We start from the raw sequence: 10875 nt of genomic DNA, 5'->3' as shown, positions 1-10875 counted from the left end.
GGTGGCAGGGGGACCTTTTTTAAATTTCCATTGTATTGATTTTTAATTATTAAATATTTTATTGTGCTATTACCGTATATTCCTCCAAGCGCCATTTGTAGAAGACTACAAATGTAAGAAATTAATAAATCTGATAGATATATGTATGAACCTTTGTGCAACTTTCTTTTGAAATGTCTTTACATTTTCAACTACAGTCTTGTTTTGCAAGCTAATGTGAGACCGAGTTTGAAATAACAGTATATAAAGCAATAAACAAACATCAGGAGAAGGTAGATCAATAAGGCATAAGAACAAACAGCACAAAAATACCTGTTTGAGTACACATGGTATTTTTAAAACCCCAGTAACAAATACACCTCTTGAAATCAATAACATCTGCGTGGCATTTTGCATCATCAATAAGCCATTTAGAAACCAGCAACATTTTATATATAGATATATATAAATCATCATTGAATATTGAATTGGCTGTCGGTTGATTTAAAAAAGCCTCATCCATGGATAATGTTTCCCAGAGCTTATTGTATCATTATTTGACAGTAAGTTGTCTATTTTTCTATTTAGCTACCTTTTTGAATTTAACCACTATTACAAGAAGAGAAAATCAACTCTCTCCTAAATTGTAATAATTAAAAGGCACTCAGGATTCTGTGATTTTCTTAATGTGAGCAAATATTCTTTCTTAATATCTCTGAATTTTAGGTCACCCCCAGTAATATCCATTTATTACTTTATATCTAAAGAGCTCTAGGTAGCATACATGATCCCAACACCAGCATTTTATCCTGACAACAGCCCAGTGAAGTTCGTTAGGCTTGAGAAACAGCGATTTGGCTCTAAAGCTGCAAATCTATACACAATGTACACTTGTTGAGCTTATTTCAGAGCAGGCGTGATTAGAATTGCGCTACCAGAGGGCTTTGTGGCCAAGTGGGATTTGAATCAGAGCCTTCCCACGCCTTAAATGAATTTATTGTGCCATAAGCTTTTGAGGACTCAAGCACGTTTGTCAGATGCACCACTCTGTAGGATGTTGTAGTTGCATCCTGGACTGAGCTGAGACTCTTCCAAAAGTTTTCTTCAACCTTGGGGGTTGGACTGCAACTCCCATCATCCCCAGCAAGCATGGCCAATGGTGGGATGATGGGAGTTGTAGACCAACACAATCTGGGGACCCTAGCTTGAAAAACGCTAGAGGGCCGCCAAGCCAGCATCCCTTCATACTTTTATTATTTTATACCAGGAAGTAGAACATGTTTTAAGATAAGTCGTGCCCCTTACATCTCTTTCTACATATAGCTTTCAAGAGAGGATTATAAATCAATATAATCCTTAGCCCCAATCTTGTTATCTGAATGGAAACAGAAGGCCCCTTTCCACATTTTTTAAGACCTGGCTATATTCCTACAAATTTCTTGAGTGTCTAAAAATGTATTATGGGAAGATAGGAGCATACAAAGCTGATCAATTGGGGGGTGGGGTTTGTTTCATAGTTTATGAGTGTAGGACAGTTCCTGTTATTCTACTACTGCATCCCATCCCACACAAAAAAAGATGTGCTCTGATGCAGCTGGCTCCAGCCAGAAGGACCATAAACAATCAGCAGCATTAAATGGATCTTGACTAATGTTTGAATTGCTGAGAGACTCATTTGGAGTAGCTCCATATCGTGAATATGCCAGCCGTGTGGCTAAGAAAACAGCTGACTGCCTCTGAGATTACAAAAATCTGTTTGACCCATTCTATTTTTAAAAAATCAATGTAATCCCAACCAGAGCAAAAATAAAAATCAAATTTATTTTTGTGACTTTGGCACTTCTGCAAACCCTGTACATAAAATAGTTCTTTTAAATCAGTCAGCACATATATAATACATATATAATACCTTCTCACATGACTTGGGGCAGGGGACCACCCATGAGCTACATGGGAGGGGGTCTTTAAGCCACCAAGATTGATAGTAGTGGGGAACATGCAACACTTTCCCACAAAACTTCATGTCTGTTTCAGTTATAGAAACTAGCAGGAGTCATAGAAGCTTCATTGTATGAGTCATAGAATCATAGAGTTGAAAGGGACCCTGAGGATCATCTAGTCCAACCCAGGAATATGCAGCTGGGATCGAACCTGCAACCTTGGAGTTATCAGCACCACACTCTAATGGTTAACCAACTGAGCTATCTCAGCTTTGATACTGGCTCATTCTATGTTATTAGGTCAGACTTCCTGGAAGAATTATGAAATGTCAGGCTAAGAGATTCTGATGCTCCCAGGACTGGATGAGACCCAGGTATGTCCAAAGTCCGTATTGGGGGCCTAATCCTGCCTTTGGGTCAGTTTAGCCCGGCCATCGCGGCAGTTTATTTCCTGGGGTAAAATCCTAAAAAAACCCTCAACAACTTTGGTCAGCCCTCACGGCCCTTCACGTCATCAAATCTGGCCCTCTTTGAAAAAAGTTTGGACACCACTGGTACTATGCAAATTACCGTCACCTGATGAACAAACATGCAACTATTCTTCATTTCTCTATCAAGCTTTTTTGTCTCCAGATATTATACATTTTGACAAGATAGGGGCCTGTATCCAAGCGGAAGTCTTCCAGATGGAGGAAGAACTTGTGTAAAGCCTAAATTCGTTGCATTTGAAAGTACGGGGCACAATCCTATCAGCACAGCACTTTTTAAATCCACATCGTTCTCAATTGTAGATTTAAGAATGTTTTTAAATCCCTCCTGCTGAGAATCAGTTGGACTTGAAAAAATATTTTGGCTGGACATCTTCCAAAGGTGGTGAGAAATTCAAGTCTTACTTTATAATTTGAGAAAGTGGAATATATACCAATGGCAGGGTGGGGAAACTGAATGGATTTCTAATTACACTGAGATAGAATCATAGAATTGTAGAGTTGGAAGGGACCACAAGCGCCATCTAGTCCAAGCCCTTGCAATGCACAAATCTTGCCCAACATGGGTCTCAAACTATCCCAGAAGGCATTTTTCAACCTTACAAAGAATTGGGGTCAGTGTTTGAAGCCAACAGCCACAATGCCATTCACACGTATCCCTTGTATTCCCAAAGATCTTTATAGGACTAGGAAGAACCATATTGGTCCTTTCCATCACACTGAGCTGGTAGCTTCTTTCAGTTATGGTTCCCTGTTTGAGACCCCTGATTCTTTACATCAGCATATATGGCGTACCCATTGCTTACAGAAACCATTCTCAGCAAGAATTCCTTCTCGCACTGCATCCAACCACCAAAGGAGAAGCTCCCTGATTCATCTACCCTGAGTCAACTTATAAGGATCATAAGCATTCTGAACCGTTAAGTGGTTTTTAACTAACACTTTAATAACAGCACCAGATCATGCATATGCCAACAGCATGACTCATAAAATGCCTGGGGGATGTTTAATATTTGACACGGCCCATTTAAATTCACAGCCCAGCCCAAAGCAGAGCAGAACAGAACAGACAAAATTGGTTTTGTACAGCTAATTTTGTATATCCTTTACTTATCACACCCATGAGAACGTATAGGTAGCTTTGGACGGTCACAGATCAGCTGCCTGAATAGTTTGGATCTCCTTTTCTGGAAGAATCATTTGTATAGTCTTTGTTCCAGTAATTCAGCTCTTGAGGAGAGCATAACTCATCATCCACATGCTGTACTGTAGTTCACATGGACTGTATAATAAACAAGCTATAGCTTTCCAGAAATTGCCTAACATTTCCGCTTACTAAAACATTTGATTAACCACACATGTCAGATGTCCTTCAAGGATGAAATTCCCTGGGGCAGCGATGGACAAGCAGCCCCTCATTTCAGATCAGGTGGTGTTTTTTCCAATGTTTCTGGTCAATTCACTGGTTCTACACAATGAGTAACTATTGCTATGAACCATTACATTGTTCAATCAATGCACATGCTTGAGATGCACAACTCCCTTTGGTTAAAAAACAAACCACACACCCCAAATGTTTACCTTGAACTGATACGATTGCTATTGTTTTTATATAAGTGTGGTGATTTATGCAGCATAGAAAGCAGAAAATGCATCATTCAGGAAGGTGGAGCACAAAAGATGACAGATTTGCATAGAATCATAGCATTGGAAGGGACCCTGAAGGTGATGTGCTAATTTATATGTATGGAAACATAGTGAGGACGACTGAGCTGTAAGCCTGCAAAGTCTGCTATCCAGGCACAGCTGATGAGCAACTTCAAGCCCCCTGCTCCTTCTTGTGTTTCTTTAAACTGGACTTGGACTCGCCATCCCTTCAAATAAAGAATGCCTATTGTTATGTACTGAGTTGAATAGGATTCAGAATGCAGCAGTCTGATTGGTCCTAGAACAATAGGATTCAGAATGCAGCAGTCTGATTGGCCCACAGGAGCCACCCAATCCAGCTCCAGGTGGAAGGGAATCCGCAACCTGACTGGCCTACAGGAGAATTAGCCAATCACGTGGGGCCCATTGTGTAAATAAGGTATACAAGGCAGACATTCTGGGGGAACTTCCATTCCACCTCACCACTATGAGCTGAATAAAGAGCATGAAATCCATTCTTGATTCCGAGTATATTTCACCTATAAACAGAGCAGGGGTGGCAGACTTGCCTGGTCTACTTTGTTTTTTTACTAGAACCCCAGCAGATCAGATTCCGTTCCAAGATGGCGGCGCGTTCATACGCTGCGGCTCTGTGCTCCCAATGTGCAATCTCACTGTATACACATTGTACAAGTGACAATAAAGTATTTCAATCTACCAACCAGACCATGTGCAAAGGGCATGCAGTTAGAATTTAAAACAACAGGGTGCCTCTTGTACACTGAGCGTAGGAATTTGTCTCCAGTGTCGGAACCAAACTGAGCTTACAGTTCCTTCATGCAAAAGTCCACTCCTTCTTAGCTTTCAGCAGCCTAATTTGGATCATTTTGGCTGTGTACACACAGAAATTTAGTGGGTTCAGTGCATCCCACATGTGCCTGTTTTGCATGTTGACCACGCAACATTGTCCTCATCCAAGTGGGAGTCCACACTCCACCCCCATTTATTTAGGATTTTTCCAATCCATAGATAAAGCAGAAAGTGGGGAAATCCAACATACAATCACATGCTACTGTGTACTTTGAAGTGCATTGTATAGGTGGGTTTTTCCCCATGTGTGGTGATGTTTTGCTGAGTGAGATCCACCACCACGTCCCCTACTTCTGTTGCCAACGTGCTCCTTGGTGGGCTGATGGTGAGGGCAGGAGGGACACACGCTGTTTGTTTTTTAACCAGCTGTGTCATGCATATGTGGTACATTGGGAAACGTGCACCTCCAAAATAAAATAACCTGACCACAGGCATAGGTAATCAGACACCGGTGTATACAGAGGTACGCATACCCCTAAACATTTTGTGAATCTTTGTACTTTTGTCCATTTACTGTATTTATTTTTCCCCGATTTGAACTATAAAATGGTGATTTTTTTGAGTCAAAATGAGAGTACCCCTAAACATTTTTTTAGAAAAAAAGCACTGCATGTGTACATGCCCACATGCACTGGCGGAAGAAGAGGAGGGGGAGCGCACCGCCCCGGCAGCGCGATCCTGGCAGGGTGCTGTCGTGGCTGCCCCCCTGCCCACGCTAGGCGCCACGCCCCCAGGATGCGCGCCAGACCCGGCCCTGCCTGCTCTCCGCCCCCCCCCCGGTGCCGGAGCATGAAGCTTCGCCACTGCCCGCATGGACGATGTGGAAGTACCACACGGAGGATGGCAGGGTGGTGAGGCCCCCTAGATTTAGAGGCCCGAGTTGCCCTGCCCTCGCATGAAGTCTTGGGTTTGCAATTTTGGGAGAGGGGAGACTGCCTGCTGGGGAGCGGGAGGGCTGGCGAGGCCCCCTAGATTTAGAGGCCCTAGGCTTCAGCCTACTTAGCCTATACCAGGGATCAGCAAACTTTTTCAGCAGGGGGCTGGTCCACTGTCCCTCAGACCTTGTGGGGGGCCAGACTATATTTTGGGGGGGGAAATGAACGAATTCCTATGCCCCACAAATAACCCAGAGATGCATTTTAAATAAAAGGACACATTCTACTCATGTAAAATCACGCTGATTCCCGGACCGTTGGCAGTCTGGATTTAGAAGGCGATTGGGCCGGATCTGGCCCCCGGGCCTTAGTTTGCCTACCCATGGCCTATACATAAATCCACCACTGGGTAGCAGCTACCAAACCTGGCCTATACATAAATCCAGCACTGGGTAGCAGCTACCAAACCTGTGCTTTTTAAAAAGAAAAGAACATTTCCCCAATAGAACTGAAGCACCACTAGGTGTCAGCACTTACACAAAGATATGCAAAATAAAAAAATTCCTTCCAGTAGCACCTTAAAGACCAACTAAGTTAGTTCTTGGTATGAGCTTTCGTGTGCATGCACACTTCTTCAGATACACTGCATGCACACGAAAGCTCATACCAAGAACTAACTTAGTTGGTCTTTAAGGTGCTACTGGAAGGAATTTTTTTATTTTGACTATGGCAGACCAACACGGCTACCTATCTACTACAAAGATATGCAGTAACTCAGAGCTAGGGCAGAAAAAGAAGAAACAGGAGCAGCTTAAACACTGACTGCATTCAGAAAGATCAATACTGAGGAGGTTTTGAGGAGGTATTGATAAGATTATGAATAATATGATGGCAAATAGATTAAATCAATTCATTTCTGGGGAAATACGTCAAAGATGATTAACCTGGATTTGTGAAAAGGAGAGTCTTAAGAGTAAAAATATAATTTATGAAAACCATTTTTTAAAAAATCAACCAGCCATTTTGGCATTGTTAAAAGTGGAGAAGGCAAATGACAGAAGTGGTCTCAAAGCAGTAATGAATTAAATTAAGAGATTTGTACATATAAACATCCTGCAAACAATAATTCTGCTATTATAGCACATCTGCACCGCATATTTAAAGCACTGTTACACGACTTTCACGCCCATAGCTTCTCCCAAAGAATCCTGGGGACTGTAGTTTGTTAAGGGTGCTGAGAGTTCTTAGGAAACTCTTATTTTCCTCAGCAAGCAAGAGTGGATTAACAATGAATCTCTCTTCCCAGGGAATTCTAGAAGTTGTAGCTTTTGTTGTTGTTGTTTCATTACCTACTCAGACTGTGGTGATCAGTTAAAGGGTAAAAGGGACCCCTGGCCATTAGGTCCAGTTGTGACCGACTCTGGGTTGTGGTGCTCATCTCGCTTTATTGGCCAAGGGTGCCGGCGTACAGCTTCCGGGTCATGTGGCCAGCATGACTAAGCTGCTTCTGGTGAACCAGAGCAGCGCACGGAAACGCCGTTTACCTTCCCGCCAGAGCGGTACCTATTTATCTACTTGCACTTTGACGTGCTCTCGAACTGCTAGGTTGGCAGGAACTGGGACCGAGCAACAGGAGCTTCGAACCACCAACCTTCTGATCGGCAAGTCCTAGACTCTGTGGTTTAACCCACAGCACCACCCGCGCCCCTTCGTGGTGATCAGTTAGGAGCTTTTAATTGTGGTGGAACCAAACCTTCCAATTCTGGGTAACTCAAGTTGGGCAATATATTAGGATAATTTTCGATCTGTAGTTACTGTGTTCCAGAGATTCTTCAGAAAGATTAGACAGAGGAGATGGATTTACTCATGGTTTACACAAGCCAAATTGACAACAGAGCCCAAACTGCTCCCTCACGTGTTCCTAAGGCATTGTATCAGATGCTAACTTTTCAGAAACTTTGGCTGCAATCCTAAACACCTTTGCCTCCGCTGAACACAATATGAAATATTTCTGAACAAACATGTAAAGAAGTGCATTGCACAAGGTGGTATTTTAGAGCTATTATTTCATGCGGCAGAAATAGCTCTGATTAAAATGGCTTCCCAATCTTCGCCTGCTATCTGATCAAGGCAATTTATCATTATCATCATTTTGTAATCCACCTCTCCAAAAGTCAAGGCAATTTACAATATAAAATAAAATAAAATTGCACAATTCGCTCTAAATAAACCTAACGTTTAAATAGACCTAAACAATAAGCTGGTGAAAACATCTCAGCAAAAATGTACAAGAAAATCAAGGTACCCACATAATTCAGAACAGTTTCTAGCAAAAAAATAATAATCTTGGAAATTTAATCTTGATCCCAACAAAAATTCTTAAACACCCCAATCTGATAGTGTCTAGACATCTTGAGCAGCAGGTTTTTCTGGATTAAAAGCAAGATGGTCAGCAGTAGTAGACTCATTTGTCACCCTCGCAGGCGGAAATAGGTGGAAATAGGCCAGTAGAGTCATAGGTAACAGAGACGGTTTTAGGGTAGTGTGACCAGTTTGGCTGCACTGAGCGCCACCCTGCAGGGCACGCCACAACAATGCTGTAGAACTGAGCATGAGAAGCAGGGGGTGACGAATTTTAGCGTGACACAGGGCACTGCTGAAATTTGAGAGCCCAAAGTCCACCACTGCAGGTGAGATGGTTTCTAATCACTCAGTTGGCTTTTATAGAACATGGGCGGCAGGTGGGAATGGCTGCAGTTAGGAATTAACAAAAAGGCCGTTTGTCTAGAACTGGGTGTCCCAAACTTGGTTCTCCAGCTGTTGTTGGACTACAACTCCCATCATCCCTTGCTAGCATGACCAGTGGTCAGGGATGATGGGAACTGTAGTCCAAAAGCAGCTGAAGACTAGGGCTGGGCGATAACTGGTTTTCAATATCGTGATATATCACCAGCTAAACATCACAATATATTGCTATATCACAATATCTGAAATAAAGAAGGAACTACTCCGAGGCGAACAGGACAGTGTCCTGGCAATTGCTACTACTTAAGGGTCTAAAACTGCTAAATGATGACATTATCAATCACCTCACGGTCACTTTCAGCAGCAGGCAAGCCAAAATGCATCCGGATTAAGACTTTTGGTTTGGAGCTTGGCTACCATATGGTGGTATTCTGGCTAATCCAAAGTACGGTGATAAGTCATAGTGAATACAAATAATCTGTGACTGCCAGACTGTCAGCAGGCCTACTAGGTGGCAGAAGCGGCGGCAGCTCGGTGGCGGCAGAATCAACAGGGGGTGGGGCAAAAGCAGTAGGATGAACTCGTGAGCAGGATTCGAGCTATGAGCAACAGAAGTAATTAGATTATAATATTGTGGTTATGATTTGATAGGAGATAGGGTGCAGCAGAAGGGAAAAAAGAACAACTCCATGGGAAAGGGGGTGAGAAGTCAAAAAAATAAGAGAAAAGATTAAATTGTGTTTTGACTGTACAGTGGTACCTTGGGTTACATATGCTTCAGGTTACATACGCTTCAGGTTACAGACCCCGCTAACCCAGAAATATTACCTTGGGTTAAGAACTTTGCTTCAGGATGAGAACAGAAATCATGCTCCGGCGGCGCGGTGGCAGCAGGAGGCCCCATTAGCTAAAGTGGTGCTTCAGGTTAAGAACAGTTTCAGGTTAAGAACGGACCTCCGGAACGAATTAAGTACTTAACCTGAGGTACTACTGTATATGTCAAAACTGTTGAAACTTAATAAAATATAATTTTAAAAAACAAAATAAGTAAATGTTGTTAGTTGTTTCTGTACCATGGTCCAATCAGTGTCCTCTTCAATTTACAGCAGGAACCTCCTTGTCCCCCTCAAAAGCCTATCCCAATATCTCTGGAGCCACACCCCAGGACAGATGAGTGATGCCCAAATAAAATATGCCCCTCAAAACAAAAATGTGCTGTGTGTAAGCTGGCCTGATTTCACCCAGTAATGCACTTTATGACCGAAAACTTGAGATGAATACTTCTTCTGTTTTTATTATTCTTCCCCGAACCATATAAATATCTGGTTTATTCTAGTGGTTGCTATGAAAAGAGCAAAACAGCACAATAAAATGGGGGTGGGGGTGGTTTTCCACAGGATTGCGAAGTAAACCTTGCTGCAAAAAAACATTGTGCAAAGATAAATACGTCACTGCCAACATGTGGCGACAGAACTGGCATTCTGCAGAATTGGGACACAAGGTCTGTGCTTCATATTTTAAAAGTTTGGCAGGAACACAGCAAAGAGTTGGATAAGGACTCCGGCAAGAGCCTCACAAACATAACAAGTTTAAACAGGATTCAAGCAGGCTGGTGGTTTGCATTGCATAAGCATATTTTATAACCACGAGCAGAAATTGTTTAGACTCGAGGACGACAAATAACACAGGCCTTCTGTGAAGCTGAAGATACAAACGGCGATTCATTTATACCTTGGCAAAACAATAACGTCTTAATGGTGGGCTAAAGGTAAAGGTAAAGGGACTCCTGACCGTTAGGTCCAGTCACAGACGACTCTGGGGTTGTGGCACTCATCTTGCTTTATTGGCCGAGGGAGCCGGCGTACAGCTTCCGGGTCATGTGGCCAGCATGACTAAGCCACTTCTGGTGAACCAGAGCAGCGCACGGAAACGCCGTTTACCTTCCCACCAGAGCAGTTCCTAGTTATCTACTTGCACTTTGACGTGCTTTCAAACTGCTAGGTTGGCAGGAGCAGGGACCGAGCAACGGGAGCTCACCCTGTCGCGGGGATTCGAACCACCAACCTTCTGATCAGCAAGCCCTAGGCTCTGTGGTTTAGACCACAGCGCCACCCACGTCCCGTTAACAGTGGGCTACTTATCATTAAATATGAATATAACTGGATGAGGCTTCAGAAATAGTTACATAATCACAGTGCTTAACAGGGAAGTAGCCTTTTCAGATTAATGATTTGGGAAATAAAGCCAGTGTAGCTCATTTGAAGAGAGGAAGTGGAGGTTTTCTTCAGCAAGGTCCTGTCTTCTTTAGCCGTGTTACTGAACCAGGTACAC

Source organism: Podarcis vaucheri, assembly GCF_965113315.1.
Source record: "Podarcis vaucheri genome assembly, chromosome: 9".
In the NCBI taxonomy this organism is placed as follows: domain Eukaryota; kingdom Metazoa; phylum Chordata; class Lepidosauria; order Squamata; family Lacertidae; genus Podarcis; species Podarcis vaucheri.
This window is presented reverse-complemented; position numbering follows the sequence as displayed.